The sequence below is a fragment of the Desmodus rotundus genome, chromosome 4, assembly GCF_022682495.2.
Source record: "Desmodus rotundus isolate HL8 chromosome 4, HLdesRot8A.1, whole genome shotgun sequence".
NCBI classification, from domain to species: Eukaryota; Metazoa; Chordata; class Mammalia; order Chiroptera; family Phyllostomidae; genus Desmodus; species Desmodus rotundus.
The window spans coordinates 56,303,219-56,317,358 of record NC_071390.1 but is presented as its reverse complement, the minus strand read 5'-3'; the positions used below and the strand labels follow the sequence as shown (position 1 = coordinate 56,317,358).

Here is a 14,140-nt window from a genome sequence, read left to right as displayed (position 1 = left end):
CACTAACCTTCTCTGTGCCTCCATTTCATCAACTATAAAATAGAGGCAATGATGTACCTATTTCACAGTGTTGTGAACATTAAATGAATTAAAACTTGTAAGGTGCTTAAAAGAGTATCCAGTCCATAATAAGTACTATGTTATTATTAGCTTGGCTCCAAGCCCCCTGACTCCTGCATTTTTACTCTTTCCATGACATCAAAGCCAGACATCTCCCTGCCAGGTCAGTGCTCTGACATTGCTATGTCTTCTCTCCTCAGCTGAAATGGGAGTCCTGGGCCAAAGTCCTCTTGGATTTTCCCAATTCATCCAAAACAGGACTGTTCCTTCACCAATACTCTCACTGGTGGCTTCTGGGTTCATTATAACATAAGGAGCTAGTCATAACAACCTAGGAGTTAAAAACTCCCAGCCAGAAGCTCCTTCCCTATACAGTGATGAAAGCAAACAGGCAGAGGGAGAAGGCCCTCACTCTTTCCAGAAAGCTGGCCGAGCCAGTTGGTCCCTACTGGGGTTAGTCTCCTGAATTCCCAGAGCCAGAAGGAAGACTGCCCCACATGGTTCTGGCTGAGCTCTGACAGTGTGCTGCCATACGACCCCTAACCTAACATAGCTGATGTTCAAGGAAGCAGGAGAACTGTATGGATGTAGCAGGACCTGGCTGGCTGTCCTGATAGCCAATGAAGAATGGTCACATTGCCACATTGCCCATTAAAAGCCCTCATTCTAAAGTCTCCTTTGATGTCTCTCTTTCTCACACATACACACACACACACACACACACACAACTTATTTTTTTCATAAAGACAGGGGGAGGGTAAGAATAGTGTAGGAAATGTAGAAGCCAAAGAACTTATAAGTATGACCCATGGACATGAACTATAGGGGGGGAATGTGGGAGGGAGGGGGTGGGCAGGATGGAGTGGAGTGAAGGGGCAGAAATGGGACAACTGTAAGAGCATAATCAATAAATATATCCAAAAAAAAAAGACATGACCCCAACATTGGAAAGGTCCACAGCACTTGGGAATTTTTTGGCAGGAGCAGCCACAGACAAACATGGCCCTGCTCAGCCAGCTGGGCCAGCAGAATTCCCAGACACTAGAACAGTGTTCTGGTCCCTTCAAACTACTATAACAAAGACCACAGACTGTGTGGCTTATGAAAAACAGAAATTTCTTTCTCAGAGTTCTGGAGGCTAGAAATCCAAGATCATGGCACCTGCGTGGTCAAGTGAGGGTCCTCTTCCAGGTCACAAATTTTTTGCTGTGTCCTCACATGGAGGAAAGGGTGAGGGCACTCTCTGGGGCCTCTCTTCTAACAGCACAGATCCATTCACAAGGGTTCTACCCTCATGACCTGGTGACCTCCCAAAGGCTCTACCTTCAAATGCCATCACCTTGGGGGTTATGATTTCAACATATGAATTATAATCTGACACAAACATTTGGATCACCATACATGTTATGACAATGTGGCTTATGAAAAAAAACACAGGTTTCTGTGACACTGGAATGGGGAACACCACACAGGGAGGAGCAGGATGGGGCCAGGAAGCAGAAATAAAATCCTGGATGCCTTGCAGCCACCGCCGCTGCCTTGGATCTTCCTGCACCCAGTCACGGCCAACCCCACCTTGTTCTTCGATGTCACTGTCAACAGCAAGCCTTTGGGCCGTGTCTCCTTCAAGCTGTTTGCAGACAAATTTCCAAAGACAGCAGAAAACTTCCATGCTCTGAGCACTGGTAAGAAAAAATTTGGTATAAAGGTTCCTGCTTTCATAGAATTATTCTGGGATTTATGTGCCAGGGTGGTGACTTCACACACCACAATGGCACAAGAGGCAATTCCATCTATGGGGAGAAATTTGATGATGAGAATTTCATCCCGAAGCACACAGGTCCTGGCATCTTGTCTATGGCAAATACTTGACCCAACACAAATTGTTCCCAGCTTTTCCTCTGCACTGCCAAGACCAAGTGGCTGGATGGCAATCATGTGGTCCTCGATCAGGTGAAAGACAGCACATATGTTGTGACAGCCATGGAGCACTATGGGTCCAAGAATGACAAGACCAGCAAGAAGATCACCATTACTGACTGTGGACAACTCTCATAAATTTGACTTGTGTTTTACCTTAGTCACCAGACCACTCCTTCTGTAGCTCAGGAGAGCACCCTTTCACCCCCATCTGCTTGGAATGTTCTATAATCTTCATGCTTTCGCCTTAGTTCATTGGGTTCCATGTTTTCCTTACCCCTTCCAAGTCCAGCTGGATTGCAGAGTTAAGTTTATGATTATGAAATAAAAACATAAACAACAATAAAAAAAAGAAAAAAATCCTAGAAATAAAGCAGGAAGGTGGGAGGAGCACACCAAGGAACCCCACTCCTTCAGAAATCAAAGTAGCCAGCTGAGGCAAAGACCATGAGAACATTATTTCCCAGGTGCCCCTTGGCCAGCAAAATCTATCTTTACCAAGAATTTCTGAATCACATAAGAGGCCCTTAGGTCTGGGTTCAAATTCAGATTGTGTCACTTACTAGCTGTGTGACCTTCTATTAATATAAGGAATTTAACCTCCCTAGACTTCAATTCCCTTACTGCAAAAAGTGTTAAAAACAAATTCTTTTACAGGGTCCTTTTGAGGATTGAAAGGGATAAATACAGGGTCCAACAGAAGTAAGGCCTACTTGAGTACGGTTGGTAGGGTATATGGTTGTGATAATTTATAGTTTTAATTTTAATATTTCACCTAAAATGCCATATGTTGTGCTTGAGTATTATATTGTTATGTTACAGAATTATATGCTATGATTTTTAATAAAAGATTTTGTCATAAAAAAGAGCATTATTTGTGCCGGACCTTGTATATTACCAATTTCTTCACATGGTATCTGGTCTAGTTAGCTTGCAGTACTTGTAGCCATTATAACTCCAGTACCCAGTACAGCCTTGGTACCCAGTAAGCACTCAATAAATAGTTGATGAATGAATGGATATGTCTTCATTTTTGTAATAGTTATAATTGGGCCCATTTTTCCTGGCAGGGTTATGAGAATTAAATGAGATTCCTTGAGTAAAATGTTGAGCACAGTACCTGGCACATGGGAGATGCTCGGGCAATGGTATTCTTAGATTCTTGACTAATGTAGATACATGACTCCCACGGTGCCCTCCCTTCCTCATGAGCTCAAATGAGTTTAAGTCAGAAAGAAACCTAGCAGGGAACTGTAGTCTTGCAGTCCTCCCCAAGGGCATAAGCTCTCTGCTCAGAACCTTCAGAAGGCAGCTGCCTACTCAGAGAAAATAAGACCACAAGAAACTGAGCCAGGTTCTGCCTTCCTGCCCATGGTCTAGTGTGAGACAAATGGCATCAGCTTGCCCTTGGTCTATGAGAGATGTGTTTAGGTGTATTTGTCCTGCCCACAGACCTAGATGAAGGGGCAGCCCTAAGTGGCCATTTTTGTACCACATACTCTCCTCTGGTTGGGCCAGAGATGGATATTTGACCTAAGAACATTAAGTTCATTGGCTAACCAGTGACCAATCAGATATTTTTTCTCTCAAGAATTTAGACAAAGTTAGACAGTAATGGGCATTTGGGGTTGTATAGAGTCATGGTCATGGTTGGCCCTATGGCAAACAAGCTGGAGAAGGGGTTTGCAGAGCAGAGGAGCCATGAATAAGGAGAGGAATCTTGACTGCAGAGAGGAAAATGGAACAGAGTCTGAGAGGCGGAGAGCAAATGCCATACAGCCCAAGAGAAATGGGAGACTGGAGACAAAGACAGAAAGAAGGGCTCTCTCCCTGGTGGTTCCCAGATCTACTTCCCATGAGCTGCCTGGCCTCACTTTCCATCTAAAGAAGCCTGTACTGCTCCAATAACCATGCCATGCACCCCAACCCCAGTTCATGGGCTGGTGCACATGAATTGTATTCCATGCAACCCACTGATGCTCGCCTACAATAATGATGCCAAAGGGCATCCACCAATGAGCAGGGGGTTATCTTTCAGGGGCCTCTTGGCCCTGGTGTAAGAAATCTGACTCCATACCTGTCTGAATAGCCTCCTCTCCATCTCTCCATCTTTTCCAGGAGCTGTAAACCGACACGCCTGCAAGGACTTCCTGGAGTCCCTCGGCAGTATGCAGATTAGCCTGCCACAGAACTACAGGTGTCATGGTTCAGCTATCTTTACAGATAAGAGATCTGTAAAATAGTCCTTGAGTGACTGCCCTCTGCTAAGGAAGCTTCAGTGCAACCATGACATGACAGATTGTTTGTTTTGGTCTCCTGGAACTGAAAGAGTCTCTTCCACCAAATAAAAATATAAACCTTCAAAGCCCTATATCATTAGCCAAACAAGCCATTTGGCATCAAAAAACTTGGGTTCAAATGCAGGCTCTGCTACTTACCAGCTCTGTGACCTGGGGCAAATGACCTCTCTTGCTCAAATCTCTCATCTCTTATAGAGATAGTATCTGACTGGTATGGTTTGGAAATGTTCAGCAAAGTAATGCATCTAATTTAAAATAGTGTAAGAGGTTGTCTGTCCCATTATAAGTCATCTTTCATTATAAGTGACTGGCAATAAGTAGATACAAAATAAATGTATTGTGATGGGTGGGGGAGCTGCTTGGTTGGTTGGTTTTAAAAAACATTAATGACAGGGAAAACCTACTGAAATGGGAAAAAATAAGGTAGAAGTGTGAGTCATGTTTTACACTCTTGTAGAGGTTGATTTTTCTTGACACTTTCACAAATATTGTCTCACATGCTCATCATGACCACTTCAGAATGCAAGGGGAGGCAGAATTACTATCCCCAACTTAAAGATAAAGCATTTGACTCCCCACTGCCTTTCCATCCCCTACCAGGATGACAGAATGATCCAATTCTGCTTTGCAGGAAGCACCAGGAGGGAATCCTGAGTGGGCTCAGTTAGAGCAGTTGCACTGTCTCTTCCATCTTAAGGACTACAGGAGATCCTAAGACTGGAAGATGCTTCCTTTTGCCTCTTAGAACAGGTCCGGGGTTAGGGGGACCTGTCTCTGTGGATCTCAGAAAGAGGGCCAGGAGTGCTGCCCAGTGGAACAGCAGATCACTTCTACCAGCTCCAGAACTACTCCCAAGTGAAGTTCAGGGTTTTCCCATCCAACTCTGTCTGTGTCACACACTAAGGCCCAGAACCATACCTTTAGTCTGATGCACTCTAATAACTCTGTAGGTCACCCTTCCTCCACAAGTAGATTGTAAACTTCCAGGAATTGAGAATGGAATCTCTAGTGCTTGCTTTGGTGGCACATATACTAAAACTGGAACAATACAGAGAAGAATAGCATGGCCCCCATGCAGGATGACATGCAAATTTGTGAAGTGTTCCATATTTACAAAAAAAAAGAAAAAAGAGTGGGATCTCTAGAATCTGGCTGTCCACATTCAAAGCCTATCCTTGTCACTTTATACTCTGTGACCTTGGATGCTTTGCCTACCTTTCCTGAACATGTTTCCACCTCTGGAATAGTAATATTCTTACCATTGCAATTGTGAGGATGAAGTTAAATAATTCAGGAGGAGAGTTCAGCCTCAAGCAAGTACAAGGCAGACACCCAACAGACATTAGCCCTTCTCCTCCTATGGAGGTCACTGGCTATGATGCCCAGTGCCATTGAACATGTGCATCACAGAACCTGCTCCTTGCCTGCACTAGACCATGAACCCCTCAAGAACAGGAACTCTATCTTATTCACCCTGCTATCCCCCAATTTCCAGTGCAAGTTGTGACACAGACCTGAAATGAAGAAAAAAAATGAATGGCTTCCTTACAACACATTCAGCTTTGGAATTGTTTGGCTCTCGTTATCATGAAAATGCATTCTGTGAGTCTACACCTGTTGCCTTAGAAGAGTCAGAAGCCTTGGCATGGATTTGGGACTAGGACTTCTTTCCAGCCAGGATGGAACACTCCCACTGTGGTTAATAGATGATTGGGAGCCAGGGCCAGTGGGCAGGGATATCCAGCCTCCTCTGAGCCTTGGAAACAGATTCTCATCTGGGACAATGGTTTCTTGCCAATCTCCTTCAACACACATACATGCACACACATATACAACCAGGCCAGAGAAGAAAGTCTCCAAGCTGGCCTCACCTAGAAGTTCCCAATCCTCCTGGACAGTTGTATAGAGGCTAGGAGTTGTAGGAACTGGGCCAGGCAGGGGCCAACAGGGACACCTTGGAGTCCATGAGTGGGTTGTTTTCCCTGAGGGTATGTACTGCCATCTGCAAAAGGTCAATGCCAACAGAGATGGATCCTGCTCAAGGAACCAGAGAGAATCTGGGAGCCATATTCTGGAACAAACTCAGGGACCAAGGAGGCAAAGGGAAGTCACACATCAAGGTAATTTGGTATTCAGACCAAGAGCTGAGCCCAGAGAAAGGTCAGGGTCAGGGCCTTGGGTTAGCTGACTTACCTCAAAGATCCTCCCATCCTCAAATGGTTCCTTCAGGCCACTTCCCCCAGGAGAGACATCACCATTCACACCTACTGATGACATGATGTCAAAGTAGGAAGATACCATGTGATCAGCCACCCCACTCTATCATTCACCTTACGATGGGATGGGTGGCAGGGGTGAAGGCTTGCTAAAGAGGATTCAGCCACAACTCTGCACACAAAGGACTGGCGGGAGGTGCCAGAATACAGTCAGAACACTAGCACATCTCTTACCACTTCCTACCCTGCACATTAGACCCCAGAATGCTCCAAGTTCTCAGCATACCCTATGCCACCATGTCTCCATGTCTTTTTTTCTTGCTATTCCCTTTCCTTAAGATGCCCTCCCTAAATTTCTTACCCTGCTAGTTATTACAATCCAAGACTGAGCTCAAAGGTCATCCCCTCCAGAAAGGCTTTCCTGAGTGCTCAAGGGCTCAAAGGTTAGTGAAATAACCTCTAAGAGGACTCTACCCCCATGCCGGCCTCTCCTCTTACTATTTCATGCCAAGAGTCTCTCCTTAGGTCTATGACCCTCACTGAGCCAAGAACTCCCTGAGGGTGGGCACCATTTTTGGTCATTCTTGGATCTCCAGTACCTATCACAGGGCTAGGTTTGTAGTAGCTGCTCAATTAAGTACTTGTTGAATGAATTCTCACTGCAGAGAAAACACTGGTTTGGATTGTGGAGGAGAGAAGGAGTGGATGTGAGAAGTCGGATATGACATAGTGAAATTTGGTGAGATGTAGAAGTGGAAACAGAGCTGCAGGGGGAGCTCAGGGCTAGTGACAGAGGCTAGAGGAGGTCTCCCACATGGAGGTGATAATTAGAAGCATGGGAGCATGGGAGTTCTTTGGGTTGGAAGGTGGTTTGGTGGGTGGGAGAAAGGATGGGAACCATCATGATGCTCCTAAAACCCTCACTATAAATATGTACAACAGGATGTCAGTGGGATTTTTACCATAGTCCCTGGGCTAGACACTGGGGCATATGGCTAAAGGCAATGAAATGCTCATTATCCCATATAAAGAGAGCCACCAGCAGTAGATATCCCCCAAAGGGTTTCATCAAGAAAAAACTAGCCCTGGCTGGTATGGCTCAGTTGGTTGGAGCATCATCTGGCAAACAAAATGGTACAGGTTCAATTCCTGGTCAGGGCACGTGCCTAAATTGCAAGTTTGGTCCCTAGTCCAAGCATGTGTATTCCCCAGTCTGGGCACATAAAGGAGGTAGCCAATTGGTGCTTATCTCTCACATCAATGTTTCTCTCCCTCTCCCTTCCTCTCCCTCTAAATACAATGAAAAAGTGTCCTTGGGTCAGGATCAAGTAAATAAATAATCTCAATTTTAAAAAAAAGAAGAAGAAACTGAACCAGCCCCAGTCCTTGTAACACCAGAGCCCACCATAATCCCCTCCCATACACACACATCCTACCTGTTAAAGACTGGGGAGGGGAGAGACAGAAGAACGCTACTGGGGGGAGCTGGCCCATGCTCTCTTGTACAAAGCATGTTGTTTTGATGCAAGGGGCTCCAGACAATCACTCGTAGAAATGATGGGTGCCCTTGAGATGGGGAAGCTGGCATTTCCCTCCCCAGAATCTGCATCCCCACTCTGATACTGCCATGAGAGGAACAAAACCTAGCAAAGGAGTACATGAGTAAGGCTAACTCAGGTCCCCTGGAGCTAGAGGATATACCTGAACATGGAACGTGATGCCCACTTTCCCTGGAGCTCTCTAAAGGCAGAAGACTTATTAGAGCTCACAGCATCAGGAGGGCCAGAGAATAGAGTGTCAAGGAAGATTGGTAGTGGGGTATCCACAGCCCTGATCCCACAGCCCCCAGAGGGCACAGAAGGATTTCAGCTCCTCCTGTGCTGCCATGTGGAGGTGCAGGGGTGAAGATGGGCTGGAACTCAGGGAGAACCCAAGAAGCAGGCTCCACTAAAAAAGACAGCATATGTGGCACTCATTGGGCTGAAGGGAGAACTGCTGCCCTTCTCTAAGGGCATCCTCAGTGATGCGTGCTGCTGGACTCTGCCCCAAGGACACCAGCTCTGCCATCTACACAGAGACCATCAGGTCAGCCATGGCAGCAAGCGGAAGTAAAGATGCCTCTCAACACCCTGTAAGCAGCCCTGCCTCCACAGCCCACTGTCCCTGCCCCCAAATCTGAAGCAGATTCAAGGCTCTGGAGTAGGAGGAGTGGAGGGCAGACACTACCCCCTCCTCACTTCCATCATCTGAGTACAGATCTGGCTTATAGTAGGCCAAGGTGTGAGCTGGCAATTTTGAACCAGCCTGAACTTTAAACGACCGTAAATCTATGGACTTGCTCTGGTTGGTGTGGCTCAGTTGGTTAAATGTCATCCTGCAAAATGGAAGTTTGCAGGTTTGATTCCCCGTCAGGGTGCGTGAGGGAGGCAAGAGATCAAAGTTTCTCTCACACATCAAAATGTTTCTCTTCCTCTCTTTGTCCCTCCCTTCCCCTCTCTCTAAAACTAAATAAATAAAATCTAAAAAAAAAAAAAAAAACTATGGACTCCAATGGAGCTGATGTTAAAGGTAATTTGACAGAGTTGAGCAGAAAGCAGCAACTGGAGGGAAAATAAAACCATTCTACACCTCTATGCTACCAAGTTGGCACTGATCAATAAACCAGTTACATGAGGCCAAATGTGGAAGTCCCTCTCTGGGCTTATAGGCAAAGGAAAAAGGAAAGAGGTGGAGAGCTCTCAGCCCCCACCTCTGTTTCTCAGTAAGATAGAACTTAAGTCAAAACCTCCTCAGTCTTAATTACCAAACAAAAAAATAACCAGATGAGCCTCTCACTGTATGTCTTTATTTATACTGTCATCTGCTCCAGCATTTTAATATCCAACTTTCCATTGAAAGACAGATGCCTGGATGTTCACACCCTGTTCTAATGGCTTAATACCCTGGGTGCTGGAGCAGGGAGGGGCTGCAAGGAAGGAGGGGGATGAAAGCCGCCACCACATTGAGCACAACTTTGGAGCAAATGGGTTTGAATATTCATTAAACAACATTTAATTTAAACACCCAAACTCTGAAAGCAGCAACATATGGCCTGTTTTATTTTACATAAACTGAATAGGAGGCTGGGCCATTAGTTTCTGTAGACATAATGTTCATTACCAATGAAGAATGCTTTCCTCTGAGGACACCCCTGCACTGTACTGGGCCCACTGCCCACTGCCCCCACCAGCTTAGAGAGCCCAAGCTGAGGGCTCCCTGCTGACCCACTTGTGGTGGCACAGGAACATCAACCAAATCTCCATCACCCATCAGGGAAGATTAGGACTTTATTAAGGAAACAGGGAAGACTTTAGAGGTCCCCTGGCTCCTTGGTTTGTGACCTGGGAAAGTGGATTGGATAGAATCCTCACCCTCATCGACTGGGCCTTCATGATGCTTGGGAGCCTGGGCAGCAATGTCCGAGTGGCATAAGCCACTTCTGCCTCTTCTGCCCATGCACAACTGCTGATGGTCACGCCAGGCCCCAGAACTCTATTCACCTATCCTGGGACTAAGGATTGTGCATGTGTTTGTACAGAAGGCTGTGACTACAGAGCAAAATGTGTGTTCACATGCTTTTGTGTGAGCATGTGTGAGTGTGAAGAGAAGTATACTCAAGGTCACATATGCTGGATATGTGTGTGTATATGCACATATATGCAGTGTCTCTCTGGGTGTGCCTGTAGCTGTATATGAGTGTGCATGCACAGCTTGTTCAGCTGGGGAGGTAGCAGGATCCTGGGAGGAGCTGTGTAGGTGCATACATCCTCATTGTGTGTGTGTGTGTGTGTGAGAGACAGAGAGAGAGAGAGAAAGAGAGAGAGAGTTTTGGGGTGTTGGGTTTTTTTACAACTACCTGTCACTCAGTGTTCATGGATAGAATGCAAGGAGGACATTAACTTGGATGGGGGGGATTACATCTTTATTTCACTAAACTCTAACTTTTTCAATTACGAATGTAGACAACAAACCCCAGCCGTCTGATCAGTTCCAGTGACTTTGTCACCAAGAAAAGTCACATATTTTCATATAACATCACAGGAATTACAGAGAGTATCTCCAAAGGTCTTTTCCACTCTCCATCACCACCTTGAACTGTAGCAGTTATTAGACCTGCCACAAGACACTGTTATTATCACATTAATAAAGAGGCATTTATGGAAAATTTTAAAAAGCATATATGGTACTTGTCAGAAACTTTTAATATTTTGCTAAATGTACCTAAACATAGTTGGTTTTTTTTAATTTCATGGTTTTTATGCATTTTGTAAAATTCTAGGAAGGAGTCAGTTGGTCACCAGCCCACCCAGAGGCAAAGAAAATTAAAGGTCCTGCATGGGGATGGCATGAAGCGGCCTGTGGTCCAGTAAGAGAGCACAGGAGCCCACAGAGATGCATGCAGAGACCACCAGCAGAGATGGGACCAGTGCCTTCCATTCTGATCAATACCCTCCTAAGAGGGCATGTGTCCATAAGGGAGTTGGGTTAAAAACCCAGTAACTCTATAAAAAGAGATTTCTTCCCATGATCCCAGTAGTGCTAGAAACCATGAGGACAGCCCAAGCTGGCCCACTTCAAGAAGAAACAGCTCAGGGCATCTCCTTGGCACTAACCCTCCACCTGGTAGAACAGAAGGCTTCTCAGAGGAGCAGGTACTTGGACAGGGCTGAGGAGAACACTTCCATCAAAAGCCACACCAGGTTCTCACCATCCCCAGTCATGCCCCTGATCACTGCTGATCCACCCAAATATCAGTTAGGCTTTCTTCAGTGACCAGGACAGAAAAGCCAACTCAAACTACCTTGAAGAGTAGACAGCATTTATCAGCCCCCATAACTGGAGTCCAGGACAATGAGGGCTTCAGGTAGGTTTGAGTACAGCTCTGCCCTGCTCCAAATTGAAACTCTGTCCTCAAGCTGGCTTCCCTCATGGTAGCAAAATGCCTGTGGCAGTTCCAAGCCTCATTTCTGTACTTCACATGACCTGGAATAGGAGTGATCTCTTCCCAGCCATCAAAAGGAAGCCTTCCTGCCAACGCTCATTGACCCAACCTCAATCAGTCACTTTAGCCAGGGGCAATTCCTTGCACTGACAGGATTATATCTGGGTCACTTGCCCATCACCAAGCAATGCAGGAATGGGCATCATACTATTATTGGCTTATACCAGTCAAGACCCACCCCCTAAGAAAAACAAGTGGGGAGAGTGGTAGGGGAGACAGAATGGTTGCCTGGTGAGGCAACTGCTCCTCTAAGATCTCTTTCCACAAACTGCTAGGCAGACACCTTAGCTCCCAACCTAACTGCAGTACCTGGGGCAGGAGCCATCTTATAGTCTCTATGCATAAACCCCAAGGTTGGAAACCCCAAGTGAGAAGAGCACTTCATATATATCCTCAGTCATGGCAGGCCCTCAACCTGCCACTGAGTGGACTGGCAGCCACTATCAGTCACTGCCACACAAATCTAAGGTGTCTCCCCTCCTCCATAGACACCAGAGTTCTTTAACAAAGAGACAGAAGAGCCCCAGCTGGTGTAGCTCAGTGGATTAAGCCCCGGCTGGCACATGGAATGGTCACCAGTTTGGTTCCTGGTCAGGGCACACGCCTGGGTTGCAGGCCAGGTCTCCATTTGGGGTGAGGCAACCAACCAATGTAACTCACACACTGATGTTTCTCTCTCTCTGTCTCCCTCCCTTCCCCTCTCTCTAAAAGTAAATAACTTAAATCTTGAAAAAATAAAGAGAGACAGAAGAGCTGGGTTTTGTCCCTGACTTAGTGGGGAAATATTTAGGTGGGCCTCAGTCTCCACACATGGTCAAGAGAGAACTGGATAAACTAAACCCAAAAGTTCTTCTCAATTAACAGTTTGTGCATCACAGCAAGAGAAGAGTCTCTAAACCTTGGCATTTTATAGACCCAAGCACCCCCATCACCTCCCGTCTGATTCTGCCACAGCCTCCCAGCTGGTCCTCCACTCCACTCCAGTCCTGTCCCTAGCCCAGCGTGCTCCCCGCACAGCCACCATTTTGTGGGCCAGTCATTCAGCAATACAGAGTGGGCAAAAGTAGGTTTACAGTTGTTCATGTGGAAAATAATACAATAATTATTAAATAATAATACAAGAATAAACTGTGTGTTTCGCACATTCACAACTGTAAACCTACGTTTGCCCCACTGTGTGTTCATTTACCTGCTGGGAACCAGGCACTGTTCTAGGTGCTCAGGACACAGCAATGAGCAAGTTAGATGCACATACAAAAATAAAAAATTCCTGCCTTCGTGAAGCTTCCTTTCTAGTGGGGAAACAACCAATAAACAAGAAAATATCAAAAGTGAACACTGAGGAGAAAAATATTGAAGCCAGGAAGGGAATTTCAGGGTAGTTACAACCTTTGGTAAGATGGTCAGAGAAGATGTCCCTGAAAAGGTAAAACTTGGGCAAAGACCACAAGGATAGAAGAAAGTGGGCCTGGCAGGCAAAATGACAAATGCAAAGGCCCTGGAGTAGGAACAGGGCTGACAAGCTGGGAGCAGAACCACTGGCTGGAAGGGTGGTGGAAAACCAGGTCTTGGGCTATGTGGATCATGGAGAGACTTTCAGCATCTCACTGAGTGAGATGTGCAGCCCATAAAGGGTTCTGAAGAAACGAATGACCTCATCTGACTCTGTTATTCACAGTGCACTCCAGCTGCTGCATGGAGAATACATTAAAGGGGCAAAGGAGTAATCAGGAGCACAGTGAGAGGACCTTGGCAGTAACAAGGTGAAATGTGGGGACTTGAGCCAGAGAAACCAAGGAGGTGGTAAGAAGTGGTCAGATTCTTGATATACGAGGATATCAAGAGCCAAAAGCTCTGTGGATGGATTAGATGTAGGGGTGAGAGACATTTACAGGGTTTTCACTCCCAGCAAGCAGAGAGAATGAAGTTGCCATCCATGGGTGGGGAAGGCCAGAAGGGAAAAAGGGAAAGCAGAGAAGGAATACTTGGTTGCTGGCCAATGCCCTTTGTAAAAGGTGAATCTGATAGCACCATTCCTCTGCTTAAAATCTTCCAGTGGCTTCCCCACTGCACTCCAAGTCGGACCTGGAAATACCTTCTACAGTCCCTACAAGACCTGGCCCCACCCACCCTTTGAGCCACATTTCCATACACTTCCAGGTCCTGGCTCTTATACCATCCAGGAACCGACTCACTTTCTCTTGCTTCCAGGTCTTGGCACCTGCTGTTCTCGTCCTAGAAAATTTCTCCCTGTGCTTGCTATTCTGAGCCCCTATTCCCTCATCTGCAAAATAATGAAGAGTAAAGTACCAGATGATTTTCAAGAGACCTTCCAGCTACAGCAGTCTGAGGCCCTGGGATTTTGTGCACTGTCCCCTTTCCTGGTGTCAGGGAAGACTAGCAACAGAGTCCAGCCAAGAGTGTCCCCACTATAGGCTAGGGCATTCTCCAAGGGCTGGCCTGAAAAACAAATACCAAGGCTTGACGGTAAAGAGGTTGGGAGGTATAAAGAAGCTAGATGCCCATGAGAGTCTGAGTAGAGGTAGGAATGACAAACAACATGGCTAAAGTAGACAAAATCCCAACAGCCAACCTGCCTTTGC

The 14,140-nt window shown here is 46.1% G+C and overlaps 1 non-coding gene and 1 pseudogene across 1 annotated transcript; both read left to right on the top strand.

The window, feature by feature from the left end:
- Positions 1-1,543: 1,543 nt before the first annotated feature.
- On the top strand, positions 1,544-2,118 carry LOC112305363 (peptidyl-prolyl cis-trans isomerase A pseudogene; annotated as a pseudogene).
- A 3,170-nt stretch (positions 2,119-5,288) lies between these two features.
- Positions 5,289-5,394, top strand: LOC112305685 (U6 spliceosomal RNA). The gene has a single exon (XR_002974843.2). It is a non-coding gene; the product is annotated as a U6 spliceosomal RNA (small nuclear RNA).
- The last annotated feature ends 8,746 nt before the right edge of the window (positions 5,395-14,140 follow it).